Source organism: Mastacembelus armatus, chromosome 10 (assembly GCF_900324485.2).
Source record: "Mastacembelus armatus chromosome 10, fMasArm1.2, whole genome shotgun sequence".
Lineage (NCBI taxonomy): Eukaryota > Metazoa > Chordata > Actinopteri > Synbranchiformes > Mastacembelidae > Mastacembelus > Mastacembelus armatus.
The window spans coordinates 11,032,386-11,049,011 of NC_046642.1; the positions used below are offsets into that span (position 1 = coordinate 11,032,386).

General features: G+C 39.8%; 1 protein-coding gene across 3 annotated transcripts in view; it reads right to left on the reverse strand.

Moving 5' to 3' along the window:
• Positions 1-16,626, reverse strand: part of mid2 (midline 2) — a 126,502-nt gene that overhangs the window by 91,547 nt on the left and 18,329 nt on the right. For 2 of the 3 annotated variants that reach the window (XM_026330368.1, XM_026330369.1), the window contains exon 2: positions 7,147-7,197. The gene's annotated coding sequence lies outside the window, so the exon portion shown is untranslated. Of the gene's footprint in view, positions 1-5,580; positions 5,617-7,146; positions 7,198-16,626 lie in introns of those variants that run through there. The other variant, XM_026330371.1, reaches the window with a different exon arrangement.

The window sequence follows — 16,626 nt, forward strand, 5'->3', positions numbered from 1 at the left end:
GCAAGACAAGCAGAACAATGAGAATGACAGAATCAGCTGAACTCAAATCAGAGCTGACATTGCAGTGTTGGAATTAAAATCTAATCGGTGTCGAGTGGATAACATAACTGGTTATACGTTTTATCAAAGTGTGTGCATCCATACTGCTACTGCAGCAAAAAGCAGGGAACAGGAGTGGGAAAGGTTGAGAGCCTGAGAGGGAGACTGGAGCCATAAAAAGCAAAAACATGGAGGAGGGATGTGGAGGAATATGGGTCAGACAGAGAACGACAGTGAAAGCTCAATGTAAATCAGAATGTGTAAACATGTACAGGCCTAATCTCATTATCCTTCATCCTCCTGGGCCTGTGATCGGTGCTTGATTAAAGCAGAAGATGAAAGAAGGGAGGCAGAGGACAGAGATGGAGTTAGAAGAGAGGGGTAGGAGATACAGGACGCCCCAAAAGACAGACTGAGTATAGAAAAGAATAAATAAATCAAGATGGAGAGATAATATGCAGCAGGCATCATGTGCAGGACAGAGTGTACTGTGTACTGTACACTAGGAGCTCTGCAGCACTCATTAACATAAAAAGAGAAATGGCAAAATTTAGCAGCATATTACATCAAATGGACAGGTTAGATTATATTGCATAAAACAGCATCATATATTAGAAATACAGATCTGACTAATGTTCATAGGTGACAATTAAAAACACTGAACTATATAGTTGTGATCAAAACTGATATTTTGCAGGACTGTGCTTGATTATGAGTAGTCATTTTTCCTCTTGGACTACAATCCTGTAAACGTGTCTGTTAAATGGCACTGTAACTGGAAACAACTGATAGAATTAAATATTGTAGATGTTTTCTTCAGTAAGAAAAGAAGTGTCAATAAGGACATATGTATTGTAGCATACAGTAGTAGTAGTAAAAGTTAAAGCATGATTTATGCATACTTTAGACGCCAAGGATAAGCAACTGAAACCCCTATAAGCTTTCCCTCAATTCATTATTTATACTGAATGACTACATTTACTACTAAGATTCATCAAAGTAGTTCAGCAGCAAATTTTAGCAGCAGAGATGTCACGCAGCTTTGGGTTTGACGTAATTTCTCTTGCCATGCTCATTGTGCAAAACCATACTGTGTGTGCAGTGCAGAAGCAAACAGTAATTCTGCTGCACCTGAACATTTCCCTTTGGGCTGTTGTGAGTACCTATCAGGTCGGGGTGTGGTCTCTCTCAGTCACTAGAGATTAGGAACGTTTGAGAAGAGGGCGTAATTACTGTACATCTGTGGAGGATAGCATGTGTTTGAACAAAGATGACTGTCAAAATCAATAATCTGACTGCATGAGCAATCCTGATGCCGATTCCGAAAAACAGAAGAAGAAGAGGACGAAGAAGCTGTTGGGTCTGTTCTGTTAGAATGGTATATCTCACGACACTGTCATGGCGCTATGAATGTGCAGGAGCAGCAAGGCCTAGGTTAGTCCTTTTCTCTTCCACCCTGACAGCACAAATAATGTAAAATTTGTTGTTTGCTCATATGTTTTCTGGTGGCTTTGCTGTGCAATCTTTAAGCTGACATTTTCGCAATGGATAAGTTCTCTTAATGCTCAGTAAACATGTTTGCCAATTCACCACAGGATTGCACTGACATTCGTTCGCCTTCGTTTTTGTCTTTTGCTGCAATTTCATTTCATTGTACTACAGAAAAAAAAAAAACAGGCTCTACACAAATACAAGCTCAACCATGCATTCAGTACATCAGAAATATTCTAGTGAAATAGACTGTTATAAAGGATATTAGCATCAGTTGGGACATGTTTTGTATTGTCCTACCTTGCGATAGTTAAAACAGCAAAAAGATGACAAATACAGATGTATACTACAGCTGAATCTTCATTTCACAAATAAGGCAGAACAGACAAAGTAGTATGTATGATCAAATAAATGCTTTTAGACCCCTGTTGTTTCTCGCTAAATTCACTGGAAACTGTTAACAGCAGCAGAGCTTGTTTGAAATGAATCTTATTGGACTTTGCTTGACCTTTAAAACTGCATTTGCAACCCTGATGTTATCCTAAGGTAGAAAATTCCCCGTGATATACACATTTTTAAATGAGGAGAAAATTGACAAAAAATTTAATCAAGTGCTCCCAGTTATTGAGTGTCAGCCAATAATGCAGTGGCATTTCACACTTGACATACTTCCTCATGCTGTTAGAGCAGACACCATGAAATAGCCTATAAAGGTGTTGTCAAAACAGGGACTCTGGCCTGCTCTGAAACCCACACACAGTGCTGCTGAAGTGCTGTTACAGTAAGTGGAGCCACATTAGCTTGACTTTAGGTGTTAAAATGTCTTAAGTCTTACCTTCCTGATCTTTTCCTCCCCTTTTATCTTGATCAAATATTTCCCTCTACTCTCTGAAATGCAGACTTCTCTAAGTTTTCAACAATATTTGTTTATTAAATATAAACTGGGGGGCAGCATGGTGGATGAGTGGTTAGCACTGTTGCCTCACAGCAAAAAGGTCCTGGGTTCGTAACCCGGCCTTTCTGTGTGGAGTTTGCACGTTCTCCCTGTGCTTGTGTGGGTTTTCTCCAGGTGCTCTGGTTTCCTCCCACAGTCCAAAAACATGCATGTCAGGTTGATTGGTGACTCTAAATTGCCCATAGTAGTGAGTGTGAGTGTGTGAGGTTGTTGTCTTTGTCTCTCTCTATGTGGCCTTGTGATGGACTGGTGACCTGTCCAGGGTGTACCCCTGCCTTTCACCCAAAGAGAGAGCTGGGATAGGCTCCAGCAGATCCCTGTGACCCTGGTTAAGGAATAAGTTGGTATAGAAAATGGATGGATGGACATATAAACTGCACACCACCATGCCATTGTTTGGAACAAAATACATGCAAACAGAAAAAAGAAAAAATACAAACTACCAAAACACCTTTGCCATTTGACAAGCCGTAGAAAGAAAGACTGCAAAACTTAACCCAATATTGAAACAATCCACAAATGCACAAAGCCAAACAAATACATATGCCACTGCTTGTTTTGGGATTGGTTCTGTCTTGCATGTGTTTTCTCAAGCTGCAGTGCGTATGATTCTCTGATTCAGTAGTTCATTAATGCCTTCCCTTCTGCAGCTCTCCCTTCATGCCTCTTACCATCCTCACTGCTTTCCCCTATTATCCCCCCTTTTTCCTCCTCTACACTTGAAGGATCAGCAGAGCTCTTCATCAAGCACATATCAAGTATCTGTCAGTGTCCGAGCCAGTCTCAGCATGATTGATTTTTGGCCCACCTGCGTCTTTTGTAATGACCTACTGTCAGTTGTTTTACTGCCTGCACTGCCTCCCCTCTGTCACTGCAGCATCCAGAGGCTAAATCTCTCGACTCCGACCTACAGTGCATTATCTTGCTTGTCTTCAGATACGATTTATGTACCATACAGCCTGACTGCGCTCCAATCCCAGAGAGAACGTTTTTAAAGATGGTTATTTTACAGAAACAAATTGTTTGCATTCTGATGGCAAATGCAGTATCTCTTTTATACGCTTAAAGTTTTCAATTATTCCCAGGCAATGAATTTCTTGACAGGAGCAAATAAATGTCTGCTTGGACTTGCAAGCAGGATGCTGTGTTTTGATTTAGTCCAGTAATGGCTTGTAAAACAGTTTGGAAGCTGAAGCCTAAGATTGTCTTAAGTAGAATGAAATGGTAACTCTGGAGCTCTGCCATATAGTGAAGTACTGGGTAGTTATTTTTCATGTGTGGCAAGCCAATCTCTTTTTAACTGCGGACTCAGCATGTCTGATTGATTGGTCTGAAAAGGATGAATTTAGAATTTATACCAAAACAAGGCACCATAACAAATGAATGCCATCTTCATATGCTACTTTCAAGATCAAACTTCTCACAGTAAAAATCTTAACTTGTTCTTCTTCTTGATTCAAATGTGCGAGAAAGTACCTTGTTGACATTGTAGGGAAGTGAGAAAACAAATCCAGGCTACATATATGAGGGCCAAGGTCAATCCTGACTTATTTGGGTGCTGAGGTTAAACAAAACATTTAAATTTTACCTTCAGGGATAAAGTTAAATGGATTTTGTGAAGGGCACAAGATCTTACTTCTGCAAATGAACTCACTCCAAGACATCAGCTGATGAAAAGATGTCAGGAGCACTTTCAACCCCTTCAGGTCCTGTGGCAGCCTCCATCCTGAGAAAGGCTATATATAAGGATCTTATAGGGCACATCACTTCCTCTAGTTCCACTCACCTGGATGCCAAGCTTCTTTGATCAGCTACTGACTCCAGGTGCAACTTTCGCATCTGAAGTAAAGGCAAGTCTGAAGATCTCACTCTCTCTCTCTACTTTTTCTTGCTGTTTGTCTCTGGTAATCCTTCCTTCACTCTTTCCCCCTTGCTTTCTTGCTTCCTCTGTTCTTCCCTTGCCTTCGCTCTCTCCATCTACCTGGCAGGGACAACTGAGTGTCCAAGGAGACCAGGGATGCAACAGAAGGCATCTTTGAAAAAGAGCTCTGGCTTCAAACCTTTCATCTAGTGCTATACCTGGCCAAAACAGGCTGCAGGGTACCTCAGCTGTCAGAAGGCATGCATGTGAAGAAGCAGGAGGAATGAGACAAGAGAAGAGGAAGGAAAATAAAATGCAATGAGAGCAGGAAAGAGAAAGGGGTTTAAAAAAAAAACAAAAAAACACTTGCCTCTCTAGTATTAATAATCTATTTATGCTTTTGCCGGGCCCAAAAAAGAGAGAGTAAATGAAGATGAGTGAGAAAACCACATCAGAGGAGAAAGAGGGAGCAAAGGATCGGGAAAGCAAAAGTGGAGCAGAATGATGAAAAACACAGACCCTCGTGGCTCAAGAGAGCCAATTTACAACGCTTCTGCTAATGCTGCTACTTTCACCCAAAATAATGCTGCTTTCACATAAAATAAAGCCGTCCCAGACAAAATCAAAAATCATTGCTGCATCAGTGCAGGAATGGCATTTCTTCATGATTAGTAAGCTAGAGAAACAACATGGGGAAAACGGGGGGATGACACGATCCAGTCAGCCTACACTGGAATATTAACAAAGGGCATGGTGAGAAGACCTTTGAGCTTTCGCTGTGTTTCTGTCTTAGCCTAAACAACGATATGTGAAAGGTTGAAACAGCAGTAAACAGTAAGGTATAGGAGTGCGCTGCAAAGCGTACTGCTGCATGGAACATCACAACTTTGGCAGCATTACTGTCTACATTATCTCAGCATGCCAATGCATGGCCTATTGCTTCTGCTGCAGAGTGTGGCTCCTTGACAGCCAGAGACTTGGAGTACTTGGAGAGTGTGTGATATGCTTCAACAGGAGGAAAGAAGGGAGAAGGGGAAGTTAATGTTCATGTGTTTACGTGTATTTTTGAGTGCCTGTGAGTGTAAAATCCTTCTGACACCTCTTTCTAAAATGAGCAACCAGTACATGCTTCTTATAGTAAGTCACATAACTCAAAAGTCTCCTATTGATGGCAGCTGTCTATGGGCATGAAGGACTGCGAGTTTGACAAATGGATGCTCTTAAAGGCATCTACCTGTGAAGGTTCTGCATCTGGGAATCAGGCAGGAATGCTGCAAGGCAGGTCTGTCCTTAGTCCTAAATACCACATCTGGGAACACAGACAAGGATCATTACAGAGTCAGACCATGTGGTTAAGGCTGGCAAAGTGTTGTTTACCTCAAACATGGCCAGCCCTGTCAATTGTCTGCATCGCACGACATAAAAATTTGTCTTTTAAGTCAGCAGGTTTTTATATTGTAATCCATTCTTGAGAGGCCATCATTAATGGCAAACAATGCTTGCCAATAGCTAAAAGCCATGCTTCAATGACTTCAAAATGAACCTCTATTTAGCCTTTTGTCATACTCTTTTTCTCTCTCTGTCCCTCTTCCATTTTGCATCAAAGACAACCTTGATCAAGTTCATATTAATGTAAATGCTTCACATCAAAGACAAACATTGTCACCATGGGAATCTAAACACTAGTGCATAAGATAAAATAGACTTGTCTGTAGTCCTCCATTATGCCTTACAAGCCTCTGGGTGGTGACTAATAGACAATATATCATCGAGAATCAATGCTGCATCAATGAACTAACACTATGTCTATTACAGGATCCTCTAAAATGGAAAAGGATGCAAGACAGAACACCAATCTGGAAACCTTATTACAGACAGACATGCAACTATAAGCTGTCTTATCCGAATGAGACATTTAGTTTCCGATGGAAATCGAGATCTTCTATAATAAAGACAATTTGACCTATTTTTGGAAAAAAAGTATTTTTCTTAAAAATAAATTACGTACAATAAGACAGCAAAAAGACTAGCTACTAATTAAAGCCATTGAAACCTTTACATTTTTCCAACACAGGAGAACAAATAGCCCCAGACACTATTTATGCTCCTACATAAACAACAGTACACACTTATCCTGTATATAATATTGTCAGATTGCTTCTTCTACACAACCACAGAAAGCTACAACTGTCATACTCGTCTGCTGGAAGAGGTTATGTGCTATAGCCTCTTGTCTGGAGAACATGCACTGGGAAAAGCAAGTGGTCTCAAAAGACCTGAGGCCAAGGAAGAAACCACTACTATACACTCCTGCAAGTGCTTCAAGTTTCCATTGTGGGTTTGAGTCCTAATCATGAGCTTGATCAAGCCTTCCCTCCCCTTTCATCCCTCCGGTCCTCTACCTCCCCTCACCCAGTAATTCCTCCTAAGATTTTACACAATTCCCATGTAAAATTCACATATTTCATCATATTTAATACATTTATATTTAATAAATGATATTAAAAAAGAGCATAAGTCATCACCAGTTGAAAAAGAGACTATTGTTATGGAAAGTGTGCCATGCCACTCACTTCTCATAGATGATCAAAATGAAGTTTAGGCAGAACTTCAACAACAAACAAGCAAGTATAGGCATGAATGCATGAACATGTATTGGTCTATCGTCTCCTGTCACTTGGCTGGAAAGGGAGAGAGGCACTGACAGAGATGTGAGTTGGGGTTGGAGAGGGAGAATCAAGGGGAAGGATCCTGCAGAGTGGAGTTAAAAATAGAGCATGAAGTGGGGGAGGGGACGTACCTGTGGGCTTGAAGGCAGCCTAGTTAGCAATGAGCAGTGGACGACGATGGGCTGCAGAGGGAGACAGAGAGAGAAAGAGAGAGATGGTGAGACGCAGGGAGCAATGGAGACAAATGAGATAAAAAGATGAGGATGAAGTAAGGTGATAACCAGATGACAGATAATGAGCAGAAAGAAGGGAGAAGGGGAGGGGATAATGAGAAAATAAGTCAGAATAGCATGAAACCACATGTTCGAGTCAAAAACAGATGATTTCACAGACAATGATTTCACAGTAGGCAGCAAATGGCAGCAATCGCTAACCATAGTCCATGAAAAATGCAAATGCTGAATGTACAACTGATGCAATAAGAACGTAATCCTGCAAATGCAACATCACAACCAGCAATTATATGTTTTTAAGCCTTGTAGTCTAAGTAGTAATTTATTAAGATTGTGTTTTACTGAGTCATTGTGTGCATTTAACAGCCTGTTTTGGCTTTTCATACAGGCTCTGGCCCCAATCAGACGTATTAAGCCAAGAACAGAATCCTTCAAAACATGTTCCACTTCCAAAAAATATTTGGAAATCACATGAACATATACACTCAGATTCAAAGCACATTAAAAAGTGCAGGCATTTATGCCACCCTCCATCCAACACATCACATTTTATATGAGGACAGCAAGTGAATAAGCTCTGGCCTACAGGGAGGCTACAATTAAACACTGTCACCAGAAAACAAAGGCAACAGAAACAGTCCCATCATGGATGATCAGTGTTGTTACCTTGAAGGCCAGCCAGGTGCAGTGTCATTTTTTTTTGTTCTTTGTCAGTGTGGAATAATCCTCAGAAAACAGAACATGTGGCCCATCATTTGGTTCCTAATAAACATTTGACTTTACTCCACTGAGTCCATGACTTCCAAAGAGGAAGACTTGCTGAGCAGCTGTATAGAAAATATAACTCTGGAGCTTTTTGATGCTTGTGCATATCATATTTTTCATTGCTTTGATATTATATTATTATTAAATATTGAGAATATTGACAAGCAACAATTCAATGGCTTGAGCACAGTTAAACACATGAACAAAAGTCAAGTTCATTGAAATTAGTCAGCTCTGGTTAAAAAAAAAGAAAAGGATTTACTGTAATTTATGACCATGATTTCAATTTTATAGAGAGTTTTAAATTGATTTATATGGGAACTGTGACACTAGAATAATGAGAATCAAAGATACAGGCTTTTCTTACAGTACACTGGTACATTTGTATGATCACTTAATTCAAGTTTTAGAAAGAGGTTTATTTGCTGCACAATGAATAATGAATTATGGTTACAAATCACTTCAAAAGCACTCATTAATTTTCAATACAGCTCATTATTTAGCATATTAACTAATTACCATGAGGTGAGCTAACCATGTTTAATTATGAACAAAGTGACAAAGTGCTGCCAATCTCTCCTCCCTGTGTTGTTCACCATCCACGTCTTAATCACCGATACACATCAATGTGCCACAATTCAGCATAACGACTGCTTGAGAAGACACAATAAGGGGAGAACAGACCTGTCAATGGACTACAAGTTTTCATCTCCTCTGAATGCCAAGTAAGTGCCTTAACACACAGCAAAGACGGGGAGAGAGAGACACAACCCTCTAATTCAAATCCATTACAAGCACTTTAAGTTTACTTAACCACCCATTTACTGTGAAACCCGTGTGAATATTCTAGGACTATAGGCCGCTAAAGCCCCTGACAAACACATTCAAATATACAGTATACAGCAGTATGTGGGGGAGTCTATATTTATTTTTTAAATACTCCATAAGTTTTATTTATGTTCCAGTTAAACACCATTCTGAGAAAAAAGTAGGGCCTATTCACTGGCACTGCACTGCACCATCACTGGTAAAACACAGAAGAATAAACATATTTATTAAAAAAAAAACCTCTTTACAATCTATATGGTAATTTATAGCATTAAAAAGTAATACTGGAATGCATTACTGAAATCCATCCATCCGTTTCCTGCCACTTATCCAGGGCTGGGTGGCGGTGGCAGCCCTCTCTTCAGCAACACACTCCAGCATGTTCTTGCCTGTCTCAGGATTGTGGTACCGCCAGCATATCTCCTACAAACTGGATATACTAGGAGTCAACCTTCTCAGACCACCTTCTGGCATAAACCCAATTTGCCCACTTGTTTCCTGCATTCTGCTGGTCACTACTCATGATCACAGGTGAGGGTTGAATAGATTGCGGCAGATTGGCGAGAATAGTGGGAGCTACACCTTCAGGCTCAGCTCTGTCTCCGCTGAAATAGATTGATATAACGCCTACTGCTGACACCAATCTCTTTGTCGACCCCACTCCCTTTCACTCTCACTTGTGAAGACCCCAAGATGCTTAAACTTCCTTCTCTGGGGGCAGTACCTCACTCCGAGTCTGGAAGGAGCAATTCACTGTTTTTGAGGAGAAAACCACAGCCTCCAACTTGGTGCTGACTCCAACTGCTTGCAAACAGAACTGGTGACAAGGGACAACCCCGGTGGAGCCCAGCACCCACAGAAAAGCTGTTTCGCTTCATGCTGAGAATACAGACAGCAATTCCCCAGTGCACCATACTCCTGCAGAACCCCTCGCAAGACACCCCTGAGGGACACAGTCCTAAGGCATTTGTAAAACACATGCAGACTGGATGGATTCATGGCATCTGAGTATAAGTGTAAAAGTGGGTGTACTATCCTTTAATCTTCACAGTATTTTACTAGAGGAAACTCTGAGTGGAACATTTGGCTTCTCTGAATAGAAACAGGTGTGGCAGTGAAAAGCAGAGGTCAGTAGATGCATACATTAATAGGACTGGTGAATAGGACCCTCACACTTCATAGGAAAATACTCTGTATAACTTGGAAACAGGTTTGTCATCAACATGACTTCCTCGCTCACTCAATTTTCCTTTTTTCCTCTTGCTTGTCTCTTTTCTTTCACTTCATTTTTCAATTGCTGCTACCAAAAAAAAAACTAAAATATCAGCACACCATTCTCTTCCTGCTGGAGACAGAAAAAGGAGAATAATCAGGAGGATGCCTGGACTAAAAGCTCTGATAAGAGACACACTGATTTTTTCTCTGATGAGAGCCCGCTGCCAAAATCCTGAAGTCCCAGCTCACCCTGTCGACTTCTGTGACTTTGCTGCTGAAAAACACTTAATAGCAATTGGTTTGTTTGGTTTGTTAAAGATGAAGGGATACATGTGGTAAAAACTTCCTGCTGTAAAAATGTGTAAAGGAAATGGAGCATAATAAAAAAAAAAAAAAAAAAACTTTTCCTGATGTTGTTTTGTGTTTTCTGACATTTGCCAACAGGTCATACTCCAAATTCAACAATTTCACTTGCAGTCTGGTCAGCAAGAGGCACTGTTGTGCAAAAAAATAAAGCTAAACTCATGTGAGCAACATATGTTGAGCAGCAAAAAGATTTTGATGTGGATAAAATAATTTCTGACCATGCACTGGTTTGGCAAACAGATAAAATATTACTATAAAATATCAAGAAGGCGTTTGAGCGATACTGTGTGCATGTCAAGTGAAGTGTCTATATAAAGCCCTGCACTATTACTATCAGACATTTTCAGTGATTTATAGCTCCCTGAGATTAACATATTCATTTTTAGCTCTGATTCTTTTCTAGTACTCAACCACAGTTGCTGCCAGTGGCCAGTGGCATCAGCCCAGTACAACCACAGTCTTCTGTTGGTGGCTACTGAGCAGCAGTACAAAATACGCCTTGACATTAGCTGTCCTTCACTTTGCCCAACCGCATTCTTCTAGCTGGTTTAGGGGCTGGAGGTGACCACTTTCTTGGTAACAAGCCCACTTAATACTTGACAAACACCATTAGCTATTCCATGAACACCCGATCTGTCTTAATCAAATTAAAATGTCTCCATTTTCTGGGCCATCACGAATCAACTATTAATATGCCAAAAGGGAGTATCACGCACAGATAAATGTCAGCGGTGCAATGTACACAGGCTAATGAGTTCTGAACACTGCTGACACAGTTTGGCTCTGTTCGAACACAAAGGACAAGAGTGATGACTATTTCACTATATTCAATTATGCTGCCTGAACAGAGACGGTTGCTGTGCTCAGACCAGTCAACCTTTGGGCATCTTGTATTTTTCAAGCCATGAGAGTAAATTACCTGTCAAGGCTTTGATAGAACAGAATAGACCAAAAGCTAAAACATTATCAATATTCCTCAAGAGATAAAGACTTTTTCGCTTTTTTTTTTTGTCTATTTAGTTTACCATCCCAATATGGTCGATATCTGAAAATAATGCGGGAGCTGTAGAAATAACTAGAAGCTGATTGGCTTTATCTTTGCTTTGGGTGACAAGTGCCGAAAGAGTTCAGTTAGTTTGTTTTGGTGGGAACCTCTTGGGAAACAGTCTTGGGGTGACTGTTTTATGGGAAAGGGTGTTGGTTGCCTCTTCCAGAATTAGTTCAACACACACACACACACACACACACACACATCTATGCTCATTATCAGCTACAACACAACACACAAGAGCTGCTTTGTATTGCAGGGAAACTCTCACACATCCTCGCTGGTTTCCTGGCATGACCTCACTCGCAACAGTAATATAAACATTGTGCGTCAACCATCAGCCTTTTTCCCAGTATGAGGCAAGTAGTCACAGGTCTTTTTTTAAAAACACCACACTGAGCTGTTTTTGTGTTTCAGCATGGATATAGTGCATTATTAGAGTACGCTATTTTCAAAAGAGATGACCAACACTCTGTTAATTATTATGTTTCCATTAGTTGTTGGAGCACCATTTCAAACTGATGGGATAGTATAATCATCCTTGCTCAGCAGGCATGACAGGATTAGGACTGGTACTAAGTGAGTCCCAATAAAACCACTGTTTTACTTTGGAGAGAAGAAGAAGAAACCCAAGGAAAAAGTGCAGATCCATGACATTCCCTCCTGCATTGTTCTGACACCGGCGATGATGGGCAGTGTGTATCAACATCAGCAATGCTGACTGAATTTTTGGCCTTTTGGTCGGAAAATCTAATTGCTTGGTAAGTATTCTTAATGACATAAATGTTTATGAGATGATGTGTGAGCATGCATCTAACAATAGTCACAAATGATACAAACATGATAAAGAAACAGAAAATGTGAAAGGGCAAAAAAGATATAGGCAAACAGAGCATGAGGAACACCAAACTAATCATCGTCAATATATTTTTCTCAGATCAGGCTGGCTATCTCTTTCTCACTCTATATATAGATATATATGAGTGAACTGCACATGGCACTTCAGTTTGACATTTGCACTAAATTACATTACAAGATTAGCATTGTGAAATTAATGAGATGGACTCAGTGATTTAATGAACTTGGACTGTGGTATGCACTTGTGGCTCATAACCAAACTTTTCCGTAATGGGGCGCCAGCTACAGCCGGGTCTCAGTCCCTATGTAGACTGCTCAATAAGGCTGAACCTCTCACCTTAATGACTGTCGACTTTTTTCCTCAGTTGGATGCACTTTTAATTATCAGCTCCAAGGCTCTCTATAGCATCTGTACTCAGAGGACAGGGCTCACCTTTTAACTAAGAGCCTCCAACTTTGCAGAGTTGGCTCAAAGTCAGGCTCAAAATCTGTTAGCATTGCTGAATTTAGCCACACAGCAGCAGAACTGCATTAACCCATACATGGTAGTATAATCTTTAGCCTGGCAGCTATGCTATTAACTTGCACTTCTGCTGAGCAAATCCTCATTATATAAAGAGCAGTGCCCCAACAACGTAAACAACTATAACATAGTCTGACTTGTGGAAAGTAACATGAGTCTTGATCTCAGTATGTGCAGAATTATTCCCAGTTTAGCGTTTGGTATACACATATTTAATACTAATGAGAAAATCATTTGCCATAGTTTTGTTCTGTCTTAGATCCGTATGGCCTTGAGGAGTCACTTGGGAGAACAGCTTTAATGCTAAATTGGCTCTAAAAAAAAAAAAAAATCATAAATCTCATAAATCACTGCAGCATCAGCCTCTCAGATATAATGTGTCTACATCACAAACTCCACTGGAATTCAGTAAATTACTGTATTTATGTGGTTCATCCAAAGAGACAGTAACAATGACTTCCTATCAAGCAGCTGTTCTTCCCTTCCAACACTCTCATGGGGGCATTGTTATGGCAGAACAAATTTTCTTTCATCAGTTTCTGAATGAAGCTTGAGTTTAGAGAAGGCTTATCAGATGAGATTTAATTCAGCTGTCAAATTACATATTGCATAAAAATTCATTGTTTCAATACTCTTCTAAGCAATTCTGATACATTCCTATTGTTCATCTTGAATAACCACTCCATTGAAGTGGACAATCACAGGACTGCAGAGTGATGCATGAAATACGATAAATCCTGTGCCAATAGATAGAGTACTGGCTGCGAACAATTACTCATGGTGATACCTGTTGATTATTTGATTGTGGATATTTATAAGACTAATAATACTTCAGTTTCTACAACTTTTTATTTAGTCGATTTAAAGCACTTAAACATCTTATCTCAGCTGTCTTCCCTGGAATTTAATGTTTCAATCCTGCAAAAAGAAGAAAAAAAAAATCATTTAAAACTTTCAAAAGAGGTGCATCTACTCTAATTATCCAAACCTGCAATTTCAGTAAGCCAGTAAGCTAACATTTTCTTCACAAAATGTATAGAAAAGTCCACAACTCTGTCATTCTTTCAATTAATTGTCTTCACTCTTCATAAATACATCAATCAATACATCAAGAAATGACTATGAGCCCAGCATTTCCATTTTCAAAGTCAGGGCAGGGTGTGTGTGTGTGTGTGTGTGTGCGTGCGTGCGTGCGCGTGTGTGTTGAGGGGGTGGGGGGTGGGGAGGTTGTAATGTTCACACAATAATGCATTCTCAAAAATAGGCTTTCATGTCAGCGTTTTGGAACATGTTGGATAAACAAACCTCAGTAATTCACTGTAATCTGCACACACCTTTACCAGACTAAAATTTATCAACTAGTGTTGCGGAAACACAGTCTTAGGTCTGGGCAAAGCAACAAGTGTTTAGCAGATAATCCTGCTGGATCAGCCGGTGTTTTATTTAGCAGGTAACCCAGCTGGATCGACATCTTTGACTCACTGGCTGCTCCTTCTCTGTTGTTGTCCCAGATAATCAAGCTGGAGCTGAGTAAAGGAGAATGTTACCCACTGAGCTGCAGCAATAGTTTTTGAACACTATGTTTAAAATAAGATCTTTCAAAAAAAAAAAAAAAAAAAAAAAAAAAAAAAAAAAAGACATGCTCATCTTTAACTGCTGGATTATGTTTTAAATTAAATGCATATTCTCCATATGATCTTATTTATTGTTTAAACATGTGAGTTTGTTATAGCTGAAAAGGTTTTTCTTCAAATACAGTTCAAATAGATGAGATGCTACAAATTGGTTCACAATCAGGTTGTCACAGAACCAAAAAAACAACAACTGTAAAAAAGAATAAATGATGTTTAGGAATAGCACTATTAAATCATTCTATTCTACAAAATAATATTAATCCCATGTGAATTAAAGTGTGAAAGGACTAACATCAGTTCTACTACATTATTAATAAACTTTATAATTGTAAATAATACTCTTCCTTTTTAGATATGAAAAACACACTTTATGCAGCAAAACAAACCGTGAGCTTTCATCTTTGGGAAACTACAATGTGAATATACAGCCCAGGACTAGATTGAACACTTGGATTACTGAGTCATCGTGCCAAAAACTGAACATGAGAGTCATATTTGGGCCAGGATGACTTATGGGATGGACAGACTGTCTAACATTAAGGCGAGAGATGAGGAACGAGTATAAGATGATGGAAATATGCTTAAAAGCAACAGTGCAGAAAAAGTAGAGCGTAACAGACAGAAAATAAACCTATTTACAAAGCATATACAAGTTAGCATTAAACACACCACCAGGAGAAGAAGGTTGTTTCTCTCTGTATGTTCGTCCTGCAGCACTTCCTGCAGCTTCTATTTTGCTCTGTTCTTGCTCTACTGTCTTCCTCTGCGCCATTTAAATATTTTATATGTAGCCTGATGTTGTTTCAGGGATGTGTCCCACTCTTTGATCAATCAGACCGGCATTGATTTGTTGCCTGAGCAGACTAAGGCAGAGTAAGGTCTGTTTCATCACAGGGGAAGAGGCAATCAACACAGGATCACTGAACAACAGCAAATCAATAAATAATGCATGATCCACTTGTCTTTAGCTGTTTTTACCAATCATTAAAAGGTCCAATGCAGTGCAGTCCCACCATTACAAACGTTGTTCTAAATAGTTCCTTGCATGTTTTGGGCAAAATATATACTATATATTTGCCATGAGAGTTAATTTCAACAGCCTATGTTCTGCATTTTGACAGTACTTGGAAATCGTAAAAATCAAACGGCAGCAACTGCAGCAGTAATTACAGACGGACAGTTCTTCTGAGTCAGGTAAGATGAGCTGTATTCTACAAAATCATATCAGCTCTTGTTCCACTATTGAGCCAAAACCCACTGTCGCCCTGACTTTGATGTTTAAACTGCGGTCCTCCACTGCCAGTAACAAAAAAAAAAAAAAAAGTGTCCTAAAAACGGGACCTAAGACTGGGAGTGAGAGGAAACGTTGCTGCTGTCAAAATCCTATGGGTAATCGTTTACATTCGATCACCATGCATGAATATGAATGCAGTTCTGCGTGTCCTTGGAAAAAAAAAAAAAAAAAAAAAAGAAAATCTGCACTTACAGTGAGCTGCAAGGGTAAGGGGATGGATGTGAACATTTTCTGCGTTTCTTCTGGAACATGAAAGCTATTCAAACAACTTACTCCAACCTACAGCAAAACTGTCAGTGTGAAACAGTCACAAGTGGCATGCGTTTAAATTTACTCAGTGCTGTGGTGCGAAAACAGCACAAGGAAGATAAAAAAGAGAGATGAGTAAGTGGGTGCTACAGTGCTTAACAATGCCAAGTACTGTAAAATACTACAGATGGCTGGCTTTATAGATGGGTACTTGAACATGTTTTCAGGCTCATTTCAGTGCAATTTTCTTCCTTTATCCATGGGCATGCAGCCTGTGAACGGTCGGGATGAGGCATGGAGCCTAGTGCTGGATGGGGACATGAAGGCCAGGCAGTGCGAACATGCAGACAGAAAGGACATGTGACAGAGTTCTGGAGAGGCTACTGCTAATCCCTGGTTCAGAGAGAGAGAGAGAGAGAGAGAGAGAGTGATTGCTGAAGCATGCATGCATGTTAAAACAATAATGTACATCACAATGCTTTGGATAATCTGACATAAAGGCTGAATGCAACCTGAACTTCTACTAGACCGAAAAGTATTGTGTTTTTAAATGGCTGTAATGAGTTTAGGGTTTATTACATAAATTTAGAACACCCTT